Source organism: Helianthus annuus, chromosome 5 (genome assembly GCF_002127325.2).
Source record: "Helianthus annuus cultivar XRQ/B chromosome 5, HanXRQr2.0-SUNRISE, whole genome shotgun sequence".
Classification (NCBI taxonomy): domain Eukaryota; kingdom Viridiplantae; phylum Streptophyta; class Magnoliopsida; order Asterales; family Asteraceae; genus Helianthus; species Helianthus annuus.
In genome coordinates this window covers 81,727,742-81,751,997 of record NC_035437.2, presented here as the reverse complement: position 1 = coordinate 81,751,997, position 24,256 = coordinate 81,727,742, and the positions used below count along the sequence as shown (strand labels likewise).

The 24,256-nt window shown below is 38.5% G+C and overlaps 1 long non-coding RNA gene across 11 annotated transcripts; it reads left to right on the top strand.

Annotated features, from left to right (window-relative positions):
- The first annotated feature begins 6,937 nt into the window (after nt 1–6,937).
- LOC110940460 lies at nt 6,938–10,423 on the top strand. Of its 11 annotated transcripts, none has more exons than XR_004894342.1 (11): nt 6,938–7,304; nt 7,379–7,478; nt 7,647–8,097; nt 8,273–8,405; nt 8,645–8,710; nt 8,826–8,961; nt 9,045–9,135; nt 9,359–9,629; nt 9,710–9,768; nt 9,859–9,981; nt 10,086–10,423. It is a non-coding gene; the product is annotated as an uncharacterized LOC110940460 (long non-coding RNA). The 11 variants fall into 11 exon arrangements; XR_004894340.1 differs by having other exon boundaries at nt 8,212–8,405; XR_002593179.2 differs by having other exon boundaries at nt 8,273–8,401; nt 10,086–10,281.
- The last annotated feature ends 13,833 nt before the right edge of the window (nt 10,424–24,256 follow it).

Below are 24,256 nucleotides of genomic sequence, written 5' to 3'. Positions count from 1 at the left end.
TAATTTTTGATATATTTTTACCTTCATTTATATAATTAATTCACCCACATCTTTGGTTTTTTTTTTTTATAAAAAAAATATGAAGGTAGACCATTTAAGTGTATATATATATATATTAATGTAAGTATATATGTATAGGTTACAGGTTTATTTATATACACGCATATTTAAGATGTATAGTGTACGTTTTGGTTTTTCTATGTAAGAGCTATACATGATAATAAACTTTGTTGTCTTGCAAATAATTGCGTAAACTAGTTGGGTACTTGATGTGTGTGAGTGTATACCGCATATGCGAGTCGTCTGATGCCGCACACCTAAATAATAATAATTTGAGTATATGAAAAAAAAGGAAATAACAATTATATTGTTTTCACGCTTTAATTATTTATTTAGTTTAAGTCGTTCGAAAGTATGATATTTTCGCAAAAACCACATTCATATGCATAAATTATACGTATAAACTTCGTATTTGTCGGCGTAGTCAGTATTTTGTTCGGTGTCAGTTTGTTATCGCGTATCGTTCAGCGGTCTTCTCGTAAATCCACATTCGCGTACTGTAAAGTCGAATAGATGTCCCTAGGCATTCCAAAAGCCTAATTAAGTTAGTGCCTTAAACACTATTTATTATCGCCTTAAACGTTTGATAATTGCGTAATTAAGAGGCGTTAATTACCGGTTGTCACATTCTCCCCCTGTTGCAGAAATTTCGTCCTAGAAATTTAGTCTTTGTTATCTCCTCAAAGTTGTGTGGTTTGCAGGTAAGTCCGAATAATAACAAAGTGAATGACCGCGTAATTGAATCAAGACTTATTCGAATCGTGTGAATTTAAAGGCATTTTGCATCAATAAGAACCCAATGGTTCAACTGAGTTTGTTCCCGAATTCGATGTCAAGCAAACGAAGCGTAGTGATACTATCACCAATGTGATCAAGTTTGCGGGGTTCAATAAAAGAGGAATTTTGACCAAGAGAATTCCAAATGAACGTTCACAATATGCATATCAGTTTTAAAACCATAGAATTCACTACCAACGGAAACTTGTGTTGGTTGTTGTATAAATGAAACTCGAATTCAACAAACTCACATAAATAGAATCATAAAAAAATGATTTATCGAACCATTGAATGAATAAAAGTCAACGTGTTGCAAGGATACACCGAAATGAAATACAACCGAACCGGGTGTATCATCGCCTTAATACATAGTTGCGTTAAGACTACTTGAGTGATTAGTCAAACAAAGAACATACGTAGTTTCATATGAAGCGATTGATCGTGATTAGCACAAGCTACAAGTTTATACCAACGCCACAAGGTGTCGTAGTGAATGAAATAATTCAACAATAGCGGTGACCGAACAAGCATCACCGTGTTTTGCATGAAACGCTCGATCATGATTAGCCCAAGCTACAAGTTCGTTCCGACACCACAAGGTGTCGTAGTGATTGAAACAATTCAATAATAACGGTGGTCAAACAGGTTCACCGTGTTTGAAATCAGATGAAAGGTTCAACGAAGTAAATCTGAATGTTTGTTTCAAATAAATCTCATAGGATTTTCGATTGAAAATGAAACAAATAAATGATGTTTTTCGATCGAAGTTGGAAAAGCAATAAATATCACAGAATGTTTGATCGATGATGAAAGAACCGTTAAGAGGTACACCAGAATATGACATGAATTTGTGTACCATTATCTTAACACACGATTGTGTTAAGATTGCTTTAATGTGACAAATCAACAAAATGGATTTAATATCAACAAACAATTAAATAAATAATTAAATCCATACGTGACGTGAGCAACAAGATTAGCGCAAACTTCAAACTTGTGATAAAAAGAAATACCATCACAAGGTGATCGCGATCAAAGAAAAGGTTCAATGAAGTCGAAGACCAAACAAGCCTGTTATGGTTCGAAACAAATGGAGTGCTTGTTGGAATTATTTCGAATATGATAGCCTCAATCCATCATATGGAATCTTGAATCGAATATATATTACGAGCAAGTTCAATCAATTGAACTTGGTTGAAACATAATCCAACAATAAATTCATGTATCAATAAGGAAGTTTCGACATAACCACAACGAAAAACCATGTATGTAGCTTGAAAAGGAAAGGAGCTTCAACAAGTTTCGTTGACTCGATATCAAGAAGTCAACGCTTTGCAACAATGAAATCATCCAAATCACAATGCAATAATCGACATAGCGAAACAATATTGAACGTTGATAAAGCAACAATTTCGAGTGAAGCCACATGCATAACAAATAACGCATGTGTAACATATGACTTTGTCAAGAATGAAGCAAATTAGTATTCGCTATTATGAAAGAAAATCTCTGTGATGCAATGACCATTAGGGGGAGTAGAAATGCAAAAATCTACTCACTATATGCAAAAGTCAGAATTTCAATAAAAGAAATTTAAGGACTTTACCTGGAATTTTGTGTGATGACCGGTTGTAACATGACATTACCGGGGAATGTCGAACATAGCGTAATCGCCATAAGTGAAATAGGGGGATACGAAGACATGTGACTTCTTTTGTAGCGTCAATAGTTGGGAGTCTCTTTAGACTAAGTATCGATCGTTGTGAAATCTTGTTTAAACGTACCTCAGCGTGAATCATGTTGCTTGTATGATCGCGTGGTTATTTGCCGCATTTCGACCCGTAATTCTCCCGCTGATGGGATTAGCGTCGTTGTTGTCATGCCCAATCATGTTTTCCAAAGGCCCTGCCTCGAAAGTCGTGTGTGATATACTTCGACGTCCGCTGACGTATAGTTTAAGTTTCATGTATACTTGTGCACTAGCACTTCGTTTCGCGTAGAATGTGATGTGCTCCGACATCCATTGATGTATAGTTTGAGTTTCATGTATCCTCGTGCACTAGCGTTTCGTTCAGCATAGGTTACCTGCTCGGGTAAGTGAAATAGCATAGACGACATAATATGATGGCGTTTACCCGAGTTGTTAGTCACGGTTTCTAAGTGAGGAGCTTCAATGAGTTTTGATATAAGCTTTACAAAGGTCCTAAATGCATGTTATCCAAAACTCTCAAAGTTTTGCTTAATGTATGAATCTGTTTCGTGAACCGAGTATTAAACACAACACTTGTGTATTTTTAAAACCAAAATTGTTGACTCATTGTTTTTGGCAACGGTTGGAACCCATATTCGAGTCTTAGGCGTTCTGTATGTGTTCAATCCTTAATAATCTAAGTCCCCAGAGGAAAGTGAGGTTAGAGCCTAGGTATCTCAACAGAAACCTAATTCGCTGAAACCTATAGCTCTGATACCAATCTGTCACACCCCGGAATTATCAGAGCATTGGCGTGACTGGACCGGTATCTTCATTGCACAGCGGAAGCAAATAAGCTAAGACTTCTAGAAAATTGAACGCCTGCTAAGTACTCGAATTCTCATGGGTTCTCCTATTCCAACCGTGCCATTGTTTCTAAAAAAGTAACCTGAGAAAGAACATGCGAAAAAGTCAACATAAAGTTGAGCGAGTTCATAGTTTGTTTTGAAAAAGATTTAAAACAAATCTTTTAGATAACCGGTTTAAGTTATGTCGAGAAAATGTAATAAAACCATTTTCTTTGGCATGTCATTTGAAAATCTTGTATTTGTATAAATTGTATAACCGTCAATGCCCGTATACGACAAAGACAACATGCCCGCATGAGCCTATAACCCACCTTGTGCTAGCAAGTGCCTCGCCAAACCGTTTACTCAAGACGGTAGACTAGCAGGCGATTATAGTTCCAAATAGTAGCGAGGACTTCACTGTACAGTTTTAGAGACCCTATGGCCCTTAGTGAGTAATGGACCATCCAGCCCTAGTGACATTGGGCCTTTGCCCACGTCATTGGGCCTTTGACCTAGTGAACTATCCAGTCCTAGTGACATTGGGCCTTTGTCCTAGTGGACTATCCAGTCCTAGTGACATTGGGCCTTTGCCCTAGTGGACTATCCAGTCCTAGTTATCCAGTCCTAGTGATAATGGGTCGTTGCCCACATCATGAAAACTCATGCCTGTTTTGAAAACCTTGTATTGTTGTAAAAACCGGTAAGTTTAGCATGAACTTTTCGTAAACCATTTGAGTTCGTTGAAATCCTGTTAGAAATGGTTTAGAAACATATGTAGTTTTCGTTCATCTAAATATGGTGTACTTTTGCGAAACTTGCATGTCTTTCCACCCCCGAAAACATTTATAAAAATGCAAAACAGTAAAAAGTGGGGGTTATGAACTCACCTGGATATTCCTGTGGAAAGCTAGCTTAACGTGATTCCGAAGTGTTGTTCCAAGAACGTGAAGTAGCTAGCGTGCAACTACGACATTCCTACGAAGAAATACTTATAAGTTCTCTAATGTAAACGTAGATAAACTACGTGTCCGAGCTCTACCGAATCGTTATCTAAACGACTCTATTAAAGTGCTATCTTGATTAGAATAACCATTCTATGGTTGATTGATCCCGTTTATAATAGGGATAAAACTAAGTTTCGAGATCGACTTAGTTTTCGAGTGATTTTGGACGTATATATATTTATATCTATAAATATAAAATATATTTATTTAGCCGTGTTAGTTGTCGCGAATAGAAATATGTATACGGATAAAGGCGCGTCTTGTTGTGTCGTATATGATGCGGTAATATACCGTTGTTTTCGTAGGATGGAAATAAATAAATATATACATATATATATATATATATATATATATATATATATATATATATATTCGAATACTTGACGTTGAAACGAATATAACAAACATATTCTTTTTATAGAAATGTTCGAACTCTAAATAGTTGAGATAAACATAAACAATTATGTTTATATACATGATTTTCGAATGCTAAACGTTTGAAGTGTAAATCCCGAATCGCTGTCGTTTAGAAGAAATATAAAACATTATATTTATTTTACAAAATATATTAAAGTTTTGGGCGTTTGAAATAAATATGAACATTATGTTTATTTGTATAAACGTTCGGAAATATCAATGTTCGTAGTAAATATAAACATTATGTTTATTTATAAAAGTGTTCGGGATACCGATGTTTGAAATAAATATAAGCATCATATTTATTTTAACTAGGTATTGGTTTCAAAATCTCATAACATCGTCAAAATAAATATACTTCTATATTTATTTTTATAAGAAAACTTGTATCTTGATAAGTGTCGTCTTTATAACAATATACGTTTCGTAAACTGGGTTTTTAACGAAAATCGGACAAAGTTTCCTCTGTTTTTAGGATAACCTCGACACCCAAAGTGTCGATATTTTAAATCAAAACGCAACAATAATCCAATCAAACAAATCAATATATTATAAGTTTTCGTCAAACGTATCAAAACGTAACTAATATCTAGTCAAAGTGGGTCGAGCTCGGTCGCGTATAAATATAAATCTAACGGATCTTTATATAAAGTTTAACGCATCGTTAAAACTTTACCGGGTCTTAACTGACTACGACCAGTTGACCAGCGTTGACTTGCCCGACAGTTGACCATGTTTTGACTGTGGTTGACCAGGTGTTGACCAAGTGTTGGCCGAATTCAAATCTGACTTTAACCGAACCATTGACTTGTTTTGACCGCTGTTGACCCAAGTTGACCGAGTCAACCAGGACTCGAACTGAGTTAACCCGCTTTAACTGTGTTGACCCTAGTTGACTGAGTTGACTCGGTTTGACCGAGTCAACCGAACCGTCTGACCTTGTTGGCTACCTGACTCAAACCCGCTGACCTGAACTCGAACCACACCGATCTGAGCATCATCCTGATTTCTGGTCTAACCGAAATGAACCAAAATATACCCGATAACCCGAACACGAATCTGAACCTAACATAAACAGCACAAATACACCATTGCATCGCTGCCAGCGGCCGTCGCCACCGGCGACTCTGGTTCTGCTCAGATACCCCCTTTCAAAGCAAATCAACCCAAAACCTAACCCGATTCCGTTGAATCTGAACCCGGAACCTGCTGACGTCAACCCCAAACGGAAATATCAAGACTCGAGCCACTTACCGAAGCTGTGAAAACCCATCTTCAACACAATATCATCATCATCAGAGTCACCATCACCGCCGCCGTAGCGGCGGTGCAGTCCGTTTTCTGTTGTTGCCGCCAGAAACATTCATCGGAGCTCCGTGTGTCTGGATCTGATGTGAAACCTTTGCACCCTGTCCTTCGTTTTATGCAAATCTGGGTTGCCGGAGGGGCTTCGCCGGCTGTCGTCACCATCTCTCCCGCTAATCTTCTCTCTCCCGTCCTCCCTCTCTCTCGTCGACTCTCTCTCTCTCTCTCTCCTGCCTCCGATTTCTCTCTCTAAAAAGTTTCAGGTGGGTGTGTCGGGTCTGAGATAACAAGTCGGAGAAAGAGGGGTGCCGGAGGTCGCCTGAGGCACGGCTCCGATCACCGGAGGAGATAGAGGGCAAAGAGATGAAGGGGTGTCTGGTTGTGGGTCTGTAATCGAAGAAGGGGAGAGCAGAGGAGGAGTTTGAGAGCTTTTGAGTGTTGAAAGTGCCAGTGTGTTTCTTGAGTTTTGGAGTTTTGATGGTCACAAAATGGGTTTTAGATTTTTATTTATTAACTGGACATGACCATGCCTAATAAATGTTTAGGCAACCCAACAAGAAAAGAAATCATAATGGTAAGACAAAAGCCACGTGATGTTCACTTGCCATAATTTTTGATATATTTTTACCTTCATTTATATAATTAATTCACCCACATCTTTGGTTTTTTTTTTTATAAAAAAAATATATGAAGGTAGACAATTTAAGTGTATATATATCTATATAACTATATAAAGCATCTTCTATGGACATAATGGTAATTTCAAGCACTTTTTTTAAGATGGCACATGAAAAGCCAGTTAAAATCCCTAATTTTTTAACCATTTTCTCCCATTATTGCCCCTCCCAACACACCGGCCTCACTCTTTTCCCCTGAAAACCCTACCACATGTCTTCACTCTTCAATTGCAGCAGATGAAGCGTCTGGACTTCCAGCAGTTTCCATCGTCCCCTCAGCTCTATAATAACTATACAGACTATAGAGAAAAATAGAGACTTGGAGAGACAATAGCCCGGTTTGTTTGCATAAGTCCTCCTGAGATGACGCCGGGTCAGTGATGATGGTGTTCGAATGATGGCGGTGGTAGGTTGTGGACAAAGCGAAGCCGACGATGGCTTTAGGGTTCCGTCGCAAGTCAGTCAAGGGGATATTAGGATCCGGGCAGAGCCATACCTAGGGTTCCGATTGACAATTCCAGGGGTATGTTTTTGGATTTGATTATGTTTGATAATGATGATAATCGAATGAGACTGATCTATACCCGTGTTTCGAAGGTGTAATCGGTGTGTAATAGGTGTTTAAAAGGACGGATTGAAACAACCCCTCTTCATCTCGCCAAAAACCTAATCGATTCGTCAACCACCACATCTGCAGGTTTCTCTTTCCCTCTCTACTGGTTTTGTTTCTTATTTCTTGTAATATATGAACTCAGTCATCATTCCTGTTGCAAATTGATGGTTATGAATTTGTATTTTTATGCTTTTGTTATGTAATGGTGTCTTTGGTATTGTGTTTGGGACCATTGCTGATGCTGCGTATCAGATGTATGATCTTTGCCACTTATACAAGTTATGGACGAGAAAATGGACGCATCAGTGTTTTGTTTTAGCGTTTGGTGCCTAGCTGTTGCTGCTGCTATATGCTGTTATTACTGTTAAGAGGTGGCAAGCTAATGCGGTTTGTTTTCGAGCCTATTGGATTATGTTGAACAAAGGTTGGGGTCATCTGTACAGGAGATCAACTTCAAATTGGCGTATATCTACATTATAGAGTGCTCTTTTGCTCTGTATGAAAGGAGAGATGTTACTGGATCTTGGTATGGTGTTCGCTTTCAAGACTCCACATGTTATCCTAAACCTGGTTCTGTGAGAATAATTAAAGCTGAAGCTTTAACTTTGGAGTCGAACTACAGCAGTGAAAACACACTGGAGTTATGGGGCTGTTCTATATTCTTGTTGCAGACGCTTCTTTGAATTTGAATAAACAGGTTCAAGTAAGATTTCTACCCATTTTTTCAAGAAGTTGATTCTGTTTTATGATATTTTGTTTGTATGAGGCTTAGAGTTTGATTTTGTGGTCCAATATTTGTTGTAACATTCCTATGCAGATTAATGAAGAACCAAAAGTACTGATCTTCTTTTGGGGTTTTGCTGTGTTTGGATTGGCAGTTTGTGCTGCGGTTTTGGTTACTTATCGAAGAAGAAACTAACATGAGGATGGGTATCTGTCTATTGCAACTTGAACAGCGTTTTCATATGATTCGAGAGTCTGCGGATGCTACGTGCAGAATCTTGTTGGTTGGTAAAACTATGAGTTTTACAATACATGTGAAACATATAAGTATATGTTACAATAAAATAAAGTTACCTCTTGTTTATCACTTATCCTTTGAGATTTTGTCACTGAAATTACAATTGGAAAAAACATAAATAGCAAATGACGTATTGCAGTTTTTTTTTGTGGGCTTTATACTTGTATCAAATTAGGTTCATATGAGTGTTTTGTGGCCGCAAAATTCACTTTCACTCTTTTTCTTGTAGGATTTTAAATGACCTGACCGGATCTGAAAGTTCTAAAATAGAAACAAAGTGGAATGAGGAGAAGAGGTAAGGAAATGGTTCAAAGCTCTTCATGGTTATGCATAATATCAGTTGCAAGTTGCAATGATCAAATAGTTAGGTCCTAATGTATCTATATTTTGTACTTCAACCAACTTACTAGGTTGTGATTATTGGTTTCAATCGCAAATACCATATCTAGAGTCGATTGATTGGTTACCTGGTCGCTATGAAGAATTGCCCTTGCCCAAAAGTGGGAGGTTTCGAGTGAATTTTGTGAACCATTTTGGGGTGTTGAGGTCAGCTCTAAGTGTAATCATACTGGGAAAAATGTTTTTTTTTAATTGTTTAAGAATAAATAGTTATTTGTCTGGTTGTTCAGGTGAGGTTGGTAAGAAATAAGGACACTAGCATTCAGAAGTAAAGATGATGTTGAATAGGCCATTGAAGAGCTACATGACAAAGAATTTAAGGTATAAGTCAACTTATTCTTATCTTTATGACTGCTCATAAGGATTATTGCAATTGTTTTTTTTTTTTAATTTCTCTGTTTTTGAATATGTTTTTTGTTGTGGTCGAATTACGGCTTCAGTCGTAACAAATTATTAGAGTTTTTGTGATTATGATTATGTGAAGTTTAATTAGGGTTTCATATGATATGGTTCATTGATTTGATATCATTTTTGTGTTGAACAGTGAAATTAGGGTAAGTTGATATAGAAACAAGAACTTTAAGAACATGAGTAATCATCCGGCAACAGCGGTTGTCAATGCGAATTTTATCTATCAAGACAAGGATCCATATACTCATTGACCTTTGATGAGCTGCAAAACACCATGGGTAGTAGTAATTGTAAAGATTATGGGTCCATGAAAATGGATGAATTGTTAAAAAGGATTTGGAATGCTGAAGAAATTCAAACAAACAACACCGCCAACAGTGTACAAGAAGGCATCATGTAGTCAGGTTAGTCTCTTCTCTACCCTTTTGGCCCATTTTTGGAAGACAAAAGTCAGCATCATGCCTTTTTGGGTCATTTATGTCAGCTAGGGCTGTGTAACGATGTCCGGTTTGAAAGAGGTGTGCCCCTTCTTGTCAGAGTAGAGTAAGTATCAACTTCAACTTCAATCACTCTACAAGGTAAACATCTTAATTATCATTGAAAATAAAGATTTAACTCATGTTATGTATGTAGGTTATGCAACCGTGAAAATTTTGAGTTATCTGTTTAACAAGGAGTGGGCCACCCAAAGAAGCAACAAGGCTTTTGAATCTGTTGAAAATGTTTTTTTTTTAATTAAAAGGACACCATTTATAGGTGGGTTAGAAACATATTTGATACAACAAATAAGAGAATTTCTGTAATAATTTTTTATCATGTTTGATGTTTATCAATTAATACAAGTTTATTAATTTTCCCAGGGCTAGGCAAAAATAACCTTTAAAACTGGTGGTTATGTTGGTGGTGGCAACTGGAAATCTAAACATGGGACTACACATTATGGACATAATTTAGTGTTACATGGCTCAATGTACGTCGTTTGAAACCTGTAAAAATAAAAAAAAAATTTATAAAAGTCTTTGAAGTTAAATAAATATATTATCAAGTTTGTCTCAATTTTTGTGTAAGCTCAGTCAATTGGGTTTTAAAAAAAAATAAGAAATGTAAATCCTAAATGCTTTGCAGCTATGTAAACTGTCCTTCCATAAATTGACACATGAGGAACCCTTACAATGAGATAAGAGATGTAAATTTTAAATGCTTTGCAGCTATGTAAACTTACTCGTGAAGATACTATGTCTTGCTATGCTATTTACTTGTTCTTGTTTTTCTTTTTGGTATTCTTAGTGGCTTTTGTGGACAAACTTTTAAGCATTTTCCCCGAATCTATATGATCTGTTTTGGGAAGCGTGAAGTGCTTTTATATATATACACACATAACATATATAGGATTTTTTAAAGTTTTTAACTTTGAATTATGTTCTCGGCCATATTGTCGACACCGCTGCAACGCGCGGGTTCCCCACTAGTTAATGTAAGTATATATGTATAGGTTACAGGTTTATTTATATACACGCATATTTAAGATGTATAGTGTACGTTTTGGTTTTTCTATGTAAGAGCTATACATGATAATAAACTTTGTTGTCTTGCAAATAATTGCGTAAACTAGTTGGGTACTTGATGTGTGTGAGTGTATACCGCATATGCGAGTCGTCTGATGCCGCACACCTAAATAATAATAATTTGAGTATATGAAAAAAAAGGAAATAACAATTATATTGTTTTCACGCTTTAATTATTTATTTAGTTTAAGTCGTTCGAAAGTATGATATTTTCGCAAAAACCACATTCATATGCATAAATTATACGTATAAACTTCGTATTTGTCGGCGTAGTCAGTATTTTGTTCGGTGTCAGTTTGTTATCGCGTATCGTTCAGCGGTCTTCTCGTAAATCCACATTCGCGTACTGTAAAGTCGAATAGATGTCCCTAGGCATTCCAAAAGCCTAATTAAGTTAGTGCCTTAAACACTATTTATTATCGCCTTAAACGTTTGATAATTGCGTAATTAAGAGGCGTTAATTACCGGTTGTCACATTCTCCCCCTGTTGCAGAAATTTCGTCCTAGAAATTTAGTCTTTGTTATCTCCTCAAAGTTGTGTGGTTCGCAGGTAAGTCCGAATAATAACAAAGTGAATGACCGCGTAATTGAATCAAGACTTATTCGAATCGTGTGAATTTAAAGGCATTTTGCATCAATAAGAACCCAATGGTTCAACTGAGTTTGTTCCCGAATTCGATGTCAAGCAAACGAAGCGTAGTGATACTATCACCAATGTGATCAAGTTTGCGGGGTTCAATAAAAGAGGAATTTTGACCAAGAGAATTCCAAATGAACGTTCACAATATGCATATCAGTTTTAAAACCATAGAATTCACTACCAACGGAAACTTGTGTTGGTTGTTGTATAAATGAAACTCGAATTCAACAAACTCACATAAATAGAATCATAAAAAAAATGATTTATCGAACCATTGAATGAATAAAAGTCAACGTGTTGCAAGGATACACCGAAATGAAATACAACCGAACCGGGTGTATCATCGCCTTAATACATAGTTGCGTTAAGACTACTTGAGTGATTAGTCAAACAAAGAACATACGTAGTTTCGTATGAAGCGATTGATCGTGATTAGCACAAGCTACAAGTTTATACCAACGCCACAAGGTGTCGTAGTGAATGAAATAATTCAACAATAGCGGTGACCGAACAAGCATCACCGTGTTTTGCATGAAACGCTCGATCATGATTAGCCCAAGCTACAAGTTCGTTCTGACACCACAAGGTGTCGTAGTGACCGAACAAGCATCGCGTATCGTTCAGCGGTCTTCTCGTAAATCCACATTCGCGTACTGTAAAGTCGAATAGATGTCCCTAGGCATTCCAAAAGCCTAATTAAGTTAGTGCCTTAAACACTATTTATTATCGCCTTAAATGTTTGATAATTGCGTAATTAAGAGGCGTTAATTACCGGTTGTCACACACCTATCCTTAGGTGATAACCACAATGAGAACGCTAAGTTTGAATCCGTTTTGAAAACTAATCATCCGTTCTAGGATGATTTATTACTAGGTTTTGAACCCTTTGTTATAAGGTTTTGAACCCTTTAAGTTTTCGAAATCTCGTCAGAGTTTGGGTCTAAATAGTGTGAACACGTGCAAACTGGAAGAGTGGGTGCCTGTACTCTGAGTTTTCTGTCTAAGTCTAGAGTGTTCGTACAAATCCGCAGTATCGGACCAATCACTCTTACCTGGGAACTCTTGGGGTGAGTGTCCACTTATATGCGAGCATGTCTTCGGCGATACATTATTTTTTATTTGTTTACTTTGATTAGTCACTCTGTGTCGTTTGTTTGTTCGAGGAAACGAACAAATGATCGCCTTTCTGCTATTTTGAAGGTATTTTCAATACCTCGTTTTCTTTTCAACCTCACTCGTTTCTCTTATGTCCTTATTAGACAATGCCTCCTCATCGTGAAGCACAATCTTTCACTATTGAAGAAATCGCAGCCCTGGTCTCTCAGCAAGTGGCTGCTGTACTTCCAGGCGTTGTGACCCAAGTCCACGAGGTATACAACAACAACAATAACAACAATGCGCCGTGCAACTTCAAGAGCTTCAATTATGCTAAGCCTCTAAAGTTTTCCGGGTCGCAAGGAGCAACTGCGCTCTTGCAGTGGTTTGAGAGTATCGAGAGCACATTCTGACACGTCCAGTGTCCGAATGCGCGGAAGGTTGAATTTGCTTCTAGTGTGTTTGAGAAGCGAGCGCTTACCTGGTGGAATGGTGTTATGCGCGATAGGGGTGCCGAAGTGGCATTGGCACAAACGTGGGATGAGCTTCGGGCTCTCATGATGAAAGAGTTTTGTCCCCGTCACGAGATTCGGGCTTTGGAATGAGAGTTTGACGATTTAAAGCAAGATGGGGCTGAACACCGTGCGTACACAGATCGTTTTGAGGAACTCATTCTGTTGTGTCCCACCATGGTTACCCCTCTAGAGAAGGCAATCGAGAGATATATCGATGGTTTGCCCGATTCCATTCAGGATATTGCGATCGGTGTTAATCCTACTACCCTTCGTCAAGCAATCGAGTTGTCTGCTACCCTGACTGAATCTCAAGTCAGGAAGGGTAAACTCACCCGCAAGGGTGATAAAAAGAAGGCGACTGATTCTGGAAAAGACAAGAAAAAGGGTAAGGGTAAGGATAAGGAAGATGAGACGATAAAGAAGTCGAGGAAGCGGAAGGATGCTCAGAATTTCGCTGTTACGGCACAAACTAATCAGAACCCACCGGCTCAGCCTCCTGCGAAGAAGGCGTATGCAGGTATCGCACCTCATTGTGCACGCTGCAACGGTCACCACGTTGCACAGCAAGCTTGCAAGCAATGCACAACGTGTGGTAAGCGTGGGCATTTGGCCAATGTTTCTCGTCTGGGACAAAATCAGGTTGCTCAGGTTCAAGCTCCGGTTCAGGGGAATGCTGCAAGATTCCCACCGGGTTCGTGTTTCAATTGCGGAGAGTTTGGTCACTACCGCAACAACTGTCCAAGACTGGTGAATGCAATCGCGAATGCTAATGCAAACCCGAATGCGAACGTCAACGTCAATGTGAATCCAGCACGTGGACGAGTGTATAACATCAATGAGGCAATCAATGATGCAGCAGTGAACGATTAGTATTTTGTATTTCCTCTGGTTGTTATCTTTTAACATTTAAAGACAATGCGGTTGTTATATAAATAAAAATTTATGGTTTTTATTTTGTGAACCAATGCAATTGTATGAATGTTTGATGCAACCTTATGATGTCAATACAAAAATATACCACTCGTGTGATTTTGTCATCTTTTTTTTTTATGATCACTTGTGATCTCCCCTAGAACCTTAAACGCCCGTTTCTTTTGAGAAACAAGAGCCCAAAGCTATCTACGAAAAAGATATGTTGCTTTCCTAGCACATGTCACCGAGGAGAAAGTCAAGAGCAAGAGTATTCAGGATATTCCGACTGTTCGGGATTATCCAGAGGTGTTTCCTGATGAACTGCCTGGTTTGCCTCCGGTTCGTCAAGTCCTGTTTCATATTGACCTTGTACCCAATGCTAACCCGTCTGCGAAAGCACCTTATCGTCTTGCACCATCGGAGATGCAAGAGTTATCGAAACAGCTTCAAGAGTTATCTGATAAAGGATTCATCCGTCCGAGCTTTTCGCCTTGGGGAGCTCCTGTCCTCTTCGTGAAAAAGAAAGATGGGCCTTTTCGAATGTGTATCGATTATCGTGAGCTGAATAAGCTCACCATCAAGAATCGTTATCCCCTACCTCGAATAGATGGTCTCTTCGACCAACTGCAAGGTGCTTCATGCTTTTCCAAAATCGATATGCGCTCTGGGCATCATCAACTTCGTATTCTCGAAGGAGATATTCCCAAAACTGCTTTCCGCTCAAGATATGGGCACTATGAGTTCACTGTCATGCCCTTTGGTTTGACAAATGCTCCAGCCATCTTTATGGACTTAATGAATAGGGTCTATAAACCTTATTTAGACAAGTTCATCATTGTGTTCATCGATGATATTTTTGTCTATTCGAAGTCTCGAGCCGAGCACGAGCAACACCTTCGCTTAACATTGGAACTCCTGAAGAAGGAACAACTTTTCGCTAAATTCTCCAAGTGTGAATTCTGGCTTAAAGAAGTTTAATTCTTGGGTCATATAGTCAATGAGCAGGGTATTCATGTGGATCCATCCAAGATTTGTTGCTATTAAAGACTAGAATACACCAACAACACCTACAAAGATTCGATCTTTTCTTGGTCTTGTTGGTTATTATCGTCAATTCAATTTCAACTTCTCAAATCGCGGTTCCACTCACTGCTTTGACTCAAAAGAATAAGCCTTTTGAGTGGAGACCCAAACAAGAAGAAGCGTTCCAAACGCTTTTTGATCTTCAAACTCGTGTTCTTCTAGCTCAGCAATTTTGTGTTTCACAAAATTTAATGGGTACGGAATTACCACATCAGCTTGAGCTCGAAACGAAGGACGATGAGTTGCTCTATTTCAAGGATCGTTGTGGATTCCAAAACAAGACGACCTTCGCACCTTGGTAACGGACGAATCTCGCAAGTCTCGATATTCTATCCATCCCGGTGCTGATAAACTTGCAAAGATTTATGTTGATGAGATTATATCACGACATGATGTTCCTTTGGATATTCACCCGACTTTTCACGTGTCCAATTTGCGAAAGTGTTTAGCTGACGCTGATCTTCACATTCCTCTCAACGATACTCGAATCAATGAAACAATGCACTTTGTCGAGAAACCCGTGGAGATCATGGATCGTACCTTCAAACAGTTGAAGAACAAACGAATTCGAATGGTAAAAAACAAATTCGCTGGGAATCCAAACGTGGCCCAGAGTTTACTTGGGAACGTGAGGACCAGATGAAGGCGAAATATCCGCATTTGTTTTCACAAGCTTCCTCCAGTTAAAATTTCGGGACGAAATTTCCTGAAGTAGGGGAGACTGTGACAACGGTGTTCTGTAGTCGTGGTGCGATGTAAAACAATGTTGATTATTAATAAAACAATGTGCTTTGGTGTTATTATGTGTGTTTTTGTGTTATTATGTGAGTATTTGTGTTTGTTGATTTTTTTCAATTTGATTCGATTCAAATTTCAAGCTGTAAATAGCTTTTTGGAAAGTTATACGCGCGCCGATGCGTAAATATAACCAGTTCAATGCAACGAACACTCCGGAATAGTGAAATATGCTTAACATACCTTAAATAACCTCCACATAACTTAGAAATAAGTTCTGGATGGTTTGGTGTGTTGAAATCAAGTTTGTTCGATCACTTTAATAAAACATCATGACATTCGTAGCCATGATGCTAACGAATGTCATTTGTTATGTAACTACAACCAACAAGTTTGTTCACTTTATTGAAATCGTTATTAGTTTTGTAAAAATCGCTTTAATCGTTTTTGAAACCATCTTTTAAACCTTGAAAACATTTTGTACATATGAATCACCCCAAAACAATTGAAAACAGTAAAATAGGGGAACTATGTACTCACATGAAGTGCAAAGTATCCTCAATCAATAGAACTTCAAACATCCTCAAGCAAACCAAAGGAATCAAGTAGCACTTAGTAATCGAACCACTAGTCAAACAATAGACGCCTAAATCGGATGATCGGACAGAATGAGGTCTTGTAAACCAAACGAGTGTTGGAACTCGTGTGATATGGTTAAACAAAGCCTACATCCTAAATTGAAACCTAACCTAAGTGCTCTCGACCCATTGCGACCCATTAAGGTAGCTTACGCTACTTTAACGCGTCGTGCGCGCAAATGCGTGTTCGAGACGTCTAACTAGTCCTATGACAAGTATTATATGCCAAAACATGTTTTAAATATGTTACAAAATCAGTTATGTGACAAAAGTTTAGGTTACGTATGTTTAATTACCAATTACGCATGAAAAGGGTATTTTGGTAATTTACTTAAGGCATATAAACTACTTATCATATAACTATTTAAACTAGGCGACCATAAGGTATAACCTTGGAAGGTTATTCCCTATGCTATTATGGTCACAAAACATGTTTGGTCGGATCCTAATGATAGACCAAACGGGTCGTGTTCGGAAGTCTAAGCGGGTGTGTAGTCCGCTTGACATACGACTCTACACAAGCACTAAACTAAAAAGTGACGAGCTAAACATGTCGAAACATGTTTAGTTAAGTTAGAAAACAGGTTTGGTATCAAAAGAAACGGTTTTGATACCGAAAAGTAGCTTGGTTACAAAATACGTGAGAAAACGCATTCTGGCCGAAGCTACGACTCGTCATTGAGCCTAGATAACGTGGTAATCAGTAGGTATAGTTACTAGGGACTATAACCATCGTGATTATGCTCACGTTATGAAGTTCAAATGAACTTCGCGTTGACCATAAACTGGTCAAAGCAGAAAGTCAAACGCAGTTTGACTTTAACGATAAAAACAAATGAAAAGAACGAAAGAATACTTACAAAAGCTCCCCGCAAGCTCTTGATCCGATTTACTCTCAGGTATGAAGCATAAACTTCAACTTAGAGAGCCAAAATCAGATTCAAGTGTGCTTTGGGAAGAAAGTGAGGGTGGGTATTTATAGATTTCCTTGAATCGTTAAGATCGTTTGTCGAAAAACGTGCTTTAATCTAGACCTTACATGTGGGCACATGGTTTTCAAAACCATGGGAATACTTAAAACCATCAAATGGTATTGCAAAACAATGATCAAAACCATCCATGTGTGGCACATTGTTTAGAAATACCATGGGTGCCTAAAAAATGGACCAAGTTCAATGTATCTGCCAGGAATTTCAAAAATGGTCCCTGCACTTGTAAAACTTGATTTTTTGGCACTTTTAAACCCCTTTAACCTCATTTCAAGGCTCTAAAATGATTTTAAAGTATAGGGAACTTACAATATGCTCAAAGACATCACGGATGTCGGTTCATTTGGCCGTACGGTTGCGTTATTCGGTTAATTACGACGGAAGTCGTAACGAACGCAAAAACGATCCAAATTACGCGACGAATGGAATTTTATCATGCCAATCACTAAAATGAAATATTTTAATGATTTCATAAATTTTTTGGAAGTCCGGATATATTCAGAACGTAAGATATGCGCGGAAATGCAAACTTATGCACTTTTTGACGCTTTTTGTCCCTATTGATCAAATAACTTTATTTTTGCGCACTAAACACCTCAAAGCCTATTTCTAATCTATGTAAAGGTTATTTAGGGTATGTTTAACTTATGATCAAGTTTTGGAATGTTTGTTACTACAAAAATCGGTATAGTTTCGCAGTTTGACACAAATAGTCCCTGCGATCGAACAAACTTGATTTCAACACACCAAACCATCCAGAACTTATTTCTAAGTTATGTGGAGGTTATTTAAGGTATGTTAAGCATATTTCACCATTCCGGAGTGTTCATTGCATTGAACTGGTTATATTTACGCATCGGCGCGCGTATAACCTTCCAAAAAGCGATTTAGAGCTTGAAATTGGAATCGAATCAAATTGAAAAAAATCACCAAACACAAATACACACATAATAACACAAAAACACATATAATAACACCAAAGCACATCGTTTTATTAATAACTAACATTGTTTTACATTGAACCACGACTATAGAACACAGTTGTCACAGTCTCCCCTACTTTAGGAAATTTCGTCCCGAAATTTTAACTAGAGGAAGCTTGTGAAAACAAATGCGGATATTTCGCCTTCATCTGGTCCTCACATTCCCAAGTAAACTCTAGGCCACGTTTGGACTCCCAACGAACTTTGACTAATTTAATCCGTTTGTTCTTCAACTTTGAAAGTACGGTCCACGATCTCCACGGGTTTCTCGACAAAGTGCATCGTTTCATCGATTTGGATCTCGTCGAGAGGAATGTGAAGATCAGCGTCAGCTAAACACTTTCGCAAATTGGACACGTGAAAATTCGGATGAATGTTACCAAGCTCTGGAGGTAGCTCTAGTTAATAGGCAACCTTCCCAATTCTTTCCACAATCTTGAATGGTCCCACATATCGAGGTGCAAGTTTTCCTTTTTTCCAAATCTCACGACTCCTTTCCAAGGTGAAACCTTGAGTAGGACACGATCTCTGACTTGGAATTCTAAGGGCTTGCGTCGCATATCCGCATAACTCTTTTGACGGCTTCGAGCTGTCAGAAGATTATCGCGGATTTTCTTGATTTTGTCTGTTATTTCAAGAACGAGTTCAGGTCCAGTAAGCGAAGCTTCACCGATCTCATTCCAACAGACAGCTGAACGACATTTTCAACCGTAGTGAGCTTCAAATGGCGCCATATTAATGCTAGCATGATAGCTATTGTTGTAAGAGAATTCTATCAATGGCAGATGAGAATCCCAATTACCACCAAAGTCTATCACGCATGCTCTAAGCATATCCTCCAAAGTTTGAGTCGTTCTCTCAAATTGACCATCTGTTTGGGGATGATAAGCAGTGCTTAGATTTAGTTGGGTTCCCATAGCAGATTGCATGGTCTTCCAGAAATGAGATGAAAATCGGGCATCACGATCAGAGATGATATCCAAAGGAACACCATGTCGTGTCACAATCTCATCAACATAAATCTTTGCAAGTTTATCAGCAGGTAGGTCCTCGCGAATTGGAATAAAATAAGCTGATTTCGTTAATCGATCGATAACAACCCAAATAGCATCATGACCTTTAGACGTACGTGGTAACTTAGTGATGAGATCCATCGCATTGTTCTCCCACTTCCAAACCGGTATCTCTGGTTGTACAAGCAACCCAGAAGGTCGTTGATGTTCAGCCTTAACTTTGAGAAAGTTAGGCATTTCGATACGTACAAGGCAACATCCTTCTTCATACCAGGCCACCAGCACTGAGTACGAAGATCCTTATACATTTTATCAGCACCAGGATGGATAGAATATCGAGACTTATGAGATTCGTTCATTACCAAGGTGCGAAGATCGTCTTGTTTCAGAATCCACAAACGATCCTTGAAATAGAGCAAACCATCGTCTTTCGCTTCAAGTTTAAGCTCAAGCTGACGTGGTAATTCCTTATCCATCAAATTTTGTGAAACACAAAATTGCTGAGCTTGAAGGACATGAGATTGAATATCAGATAGAGTTCGAACAGAATGAAGCTTGACTCGCTCCTTTTGACTAAGCGCATCGGCTACAACATTCACCTTACCAGGGTGGTAGCGAATCTCGCAATCGTAATCGCTCAAGAGCTCGTCCCAACGTCGTTGCCTCATGTTCAGCTATTTCTGATTAAGAATATGCTGGAGACTTTTGTGGTCTGTAAAAACCACACACTTCGTTCCATAGAGGTAGTGTCTCCAGATTTTCAGCGCGAAAACCACAGCTCCTAACTCAAGATCATGAGTCGTGTAGTTCTTCTCATGAATTTTTAGTTGTCTAGATGCATATGCAATAACTTTACCTCGTTGCATTATGACGCAACCAAGGCCTAAGTTGGACGCATCGCAGTAAACAATGAAATCATCGCTTCCCTCGAGCAGAGATAGAACAGGAGCATTACAAAGCTTATGCTTCAGCCTTTGGAACGCTTCTTCTTGCATGGGTCCCTACTCAAAAGGCTTATTCTTCTGAGTCAAAGCAGTGAGTGGAACCGCAATCTTCGAGAAATTTGAAATGAATCGACGATAATAACCAGCAAGACCAAGAAAATATCGAATCTCTGTCGGCGTTGTCGGTGTATTCCACTCCTTAATAGCAGCAATCTTGGATGGATCCACATGAATACCCTGTTCATTGACTATATGACCCAAGAATTGAACTTCTTTAAGCCAGAATTCACACTTGGAGAATTTAGGAAAAAGTTGTTCCTTCTTCAGGAGTTCCAAAGTCAAACGAAGGTGTTGCTCGTGCTCGGCTCGAGACTTAGACAAGAATATCGTCGATGAACACAATAATGAACTTGTCTAAATAAGGTTTACAGACCTTATTCATTAAGTCCATGAAGATGGCTGGAGCATTTGTCAAACCAAAAGGCATGATTGTAAACTCGTAATGGCCATATCTTGTGCGGAAAGCAGTTTTGGGAATATCTTCTTCGAGAACACGAAGTTGATGATACCCAGAACGCAGATCGATCTTGGAAAAGCATGAAGCACCTTGCAGCTAGTCGAGGAGGTCATCAATTCGAGGTAGGGGATATCGATTCTTGATGGTAAGCTTATTCAGCTCACGATAATCGATACACATTCAAAAAGACCCATCTTTCTTTTTCACAAAGAGGACAGGAGCTCCCCAACTCGGTCGGATGAATACTTTATCAGATAACTCTTGAAGCTGCTTCGATAATTCTTGCATCTCTGACGGTGAAAGTCGATAAGGCGCTTTTGCAATTGGGTTGGCGTTGGGTACGAGGTCAATATGAAACTCGACTTGACGAACTGGAGGCAAACCAGGCAGTTCATCAGGAAACACCTCTGGATAATCCCGAACAATCGGAATATCCTGAATACTCTTGCTCTTGCTTTTCTCCTCAGTGACATGTGCTAGAAAAGCGACATATCCTTTTCGCAAATACCTTTGGGCTTCCATACATGACATAAGCTTCAATTCACCTGAAGGTTTATCGCCACGAACTTCCAAAACTTCACCAGAAGACAAAGGAATGCAAATGATCTTATCAAAACAAACCACCTCAGCATGATGTTTGGTTAACCAATCCATCCCCACGATAATATCGAAACTCCCAAGTTGCATCGGCGTGCGGTCAATGGGAAAAAAGATGGTTATCAAGGTTCAATTGACAACCACGAAAAACAGAATTGAGAACAAGAGGTTTACTAGAAGCAACTTCGACAGATAAGGGTTTCCTCAGTTTAGTTCTAGGTATCGCAAGCAAAGGCTCAAAAGACAAAGAAACAAAACTTCTATCGGCTCCAGAATCAAAAAAAGAATAGATGCAGATCGATTGTTAACAAGAAACGTACCGTTCACCAGAAAGGTACCATCAACAACGAGGTGGTCAGCTCGGGCCTCGTTTGCATTCAGATTGAATGCTCCTCCATGAGCGGGATCGACAATTGGAAAAACACAAGAGGCATCGACAAAACGCAAGAGAGGCGATCATTTGTTGGTTACCTCGAACAAACAAACGACACGCAGAGACTAATCAAAGTAAATGGGTTAATATAATGTATCGCCGAAGACATGCTCGCCTATAAGTGGACACTCACCCCAAGAGTTCCCAGGTAAGAGTGACTGGTCCGATACTGCGGATTTGTACGAACACTCTAGCCTTAGACAGAAGACCCAAGGTACATGCACCCACTCTTCCAGTTCGCACGTGTTCACACTATTTAGACCCAAACTTTGACGAGATTTTGAAAACTTAAAGGGTTCGAAACCATATAACGAAGGGTTCAAAACCTAGTAATCAATCATCCTAGAACAGATGATTAGTTTTCAAAGCGGATTCAAATTTTGTGTTCTCATTGTGGTTATCACCTAAGGATAGGTGACGGTATTGTTTTAAAATCTAAACGCAAAGAAACTTGTGTTGGGGTCCTAAAGTTATAGTCTAGGTCAATGCATTACTAATAACCTAATTCCCTATAACCATTGGCTCTGATACCAACTTCTTCTGTCACACCCCGACCACGTAGGACAACAAACCATGGCGGAAACGTCGGGGAGTGTTGTAACAGAAGCTATCGTTTCACAACCATGGATACAAAAAGTGTTTTGTTTTATTGATATAATTAAACACTACATTGTTTTAACACATAGAACAACAAGTTTCATATCAACTATCATAGTTTTAAAGTCACTAAGGCCTCGCTCCTATGTGACGCATGCATCCTATAAAATCACATCATTCAACCACACCTGAAACATATGTAAAAAACAAAGTCAGCAAAGAAATTGCTAGCGATTACATAGGTTTTATAAGGGTATTGGAATCATGGCTCGTTTATATGGTGCAATACTTTATTAGACTACAAGAGTCAAAATACAAACCTCCTTTTGAAAAGTGTATTGCAACATAGTTAACCAACTCAAATCAAGTTGATTACAGTTTATAAAATCTCGTAGCCATGATTCTTAACCCAAAAACATTTTGTTTTAGAAAAACATCTTGTAAAACATCTAGTAAAAACTCGTTAATAAAACATCGTTTTAAAAATCGTTTACCCAAGTGAACTAAATAACGCCACGGTATGTCATATGTTGAAAACACTTATATATAGGAAGTACCAGCGGCGTATCTACCATGCTTTCAACATATTACACCCGTCTCGTTATCTAAACACTAACCAAAAACCAATCGTTTACCCAAATCGTTTAACTCGTTAAAATCGTTTCAAAATCGTTAATTCGTTTAAAATCGTTTAAATCATCCTCGTTTTAATTTGTGAAAAACTATATATGGTCGTCTCGCTAACAATATTCAAACCTTCGTGACTCGACCACCTCGCTTCTCGCTTCTCGAGTTAACAAACCACCAAAGGGTAAGTTAACAAACATCAGATTCAATCGTTACCCACAACCCCCACATATAACCATGGGTGTAGTAAAATAACGGGATTTTTCAGATCCTATGGTACCATAACCTAATACTGGTCGGCTTGATCAATGCTAATGAATGTCATTTGTTATGTAACTACAACCAACAAGTTTGTTCACTTTATTGAAATCGTTATTAGTTTTGTAAAAATCGCTTTAATCGTTTTTGAAACCATCTTTTAAACCTTGAAAACATTTTGTACATATGAATCACCCCAAAACAATTGAAAACAGTAAAATAGGGGAACTATGTACTCACATGAAGTGCAAAGTATCCTCAATCAATAGAACTTCAAACAACCTCAAGCAAACCAAAGGAATCAAGTAGCACTTAGTAATCGAACCACTAGTCAAACAATAGACGCCTAAATCGGATGATCGGACAGAATGAGGTCTTGTAAACCAAACGAGTGTTGGAACTCGTGTGATATGGTTAAACAAAGCCTACATCCTAAATTGAAACCTAACCTAAGTGCTCTCGACCCATTGCGACCCATTAAGGTAGCTTACGCTACTTTAACGCGTCGTGCGCGCAAATGCGTGTTCGAGACGTCAAACTAGTCCTATGACAAGTATTATATGCCGAAACATGTTTTAAATATGTTACAAAATCAGTTATGTGACAAAAGTTTAGGTTACGTATGTTTAATTACCAATTACGCATGAAAAGGGTATTTTGGTAATTTACTTAAGGCATATAAACTACTTATCATATAACTATTTAAACTAGGCGACCATAAGGTATAACCTTGGAAGGTTATTCCCTATGCTATTATGGTCACAAAACATGTTTGGTCGGATCCTAATGATCGACCAAACGGGTCGTGTTAGGAAGTCTAAGCGGGTGTGTAGTCCGCTTGACATACGACTCTACACAAGCACTAAACTAAAAAGTGACGAGCTAAACAT